Here is a 1,138-nt window from a genome sequence, read left to right as displayed (position 1 = left end):
CAGGGGGGGGGGGCGCGGGGGACACGCTGTGAATAGGGCAGAAGGGGGGGGGGAAGATGCTGTGCCGTGTCGCTGGCAGGGGGGAGGGGATCAAGACGAGCCGAAAAATGCTCACGGAGGAGAGGGAGGGTGGGGTTCGATCTTCCCCTCCTGGGGTCTGGGAGAGCGCCCGGGGGTGGTGGCAACTGCCTGTGGCCAGCGGTTCAATCCTTCCCCGTCCCCTGTGCCTGAGGGGGGAGGGAGGTTGAAGGACGGGCGGCGTTGCGCCTGGCCCGCAAACGGGCTTGGTATGTGTATTTCAACAACGGCAACGGTTTCCACGGAGCAATGCGTTGCCTAAGTTTCGCCGAAGGAACTGGCAACAAGGCGCCCCGGACCCGCTCGCCCTCCCTTGCGAATGGGCGGTGAACAAACCCAACAGGGCCAGCGGCGGCGGGTGATCGTCGTTGGATCGTCGCCTGGGGTGACGACCCGGCATGTGCCAACGGATTCCGGATATGCACGGTCCAATTAAGGACTTTGTTCCCTCGGTGGCCCTGGGGCGGGGAATCCAACGGGGCTATCAGCAAGCCGAAAATTGCTCGAAGCACACGAAGGCGTCGCCGGATTTCCGTCCTGGCCTGGCGCCAGCCGCGATTGTGCGGGTTAATCCCCCGGGGCCTTAATCCAACATTCGCGGCCTGCTGGGCCCTGAGGCGGTTTGCCCCCGGCCCCCCCCCCCTCTCCCCGCTCTCGCTCCCACTCCCGTACCTGGCCCCCTTCGGCCTGCCTTTGGGCTTTGGTTTCGGCAGCGAGGATATTCCCCCAGCTGCCCGGGAGCCGGTGGCAGTTGATCTCCCCTGCCGCCGACCTGTCCCGACTTGGTGCCCTGCCGGATGTGGCTTTTCCACTGCTGCATCCATGTGGCTTTGTCCATCTCGCAGGAGGCGGTCTCGCCCCGGCCAGGCCGGACCGCGATGACTGGAGGACCTGCTTTGTGGTGGGTGCCTCGTCTCGGAGGGTGGAACTCCATTTTCACGGGCGCCTGTTGGGCCTCACCTTCGACTCCTGTGCTCCCCCTCCCCCCCCCCCAGCCCTGACGTCGGGTGGGATTTTCAGCACATGCTTCAATCAGCCCGGCCGCCCTTGTGTTTCGCCC

The sequence above is a fragment of the Fonticula alba genome, assembly GCF_000388065.1.
Source record: "Fonticula alba strain ATCC 38817 unplaced genomic scaffold supercont2.4, whole genome shotgun sequence".
Classification (NCBI taxonomy): domain Eukaryota; order Rotosphaerida; family Fonticulaceae; genus Fonticula; species Fonticula alba.
This window is presented reverse-complemented; position numbering follows the sequence as displayed.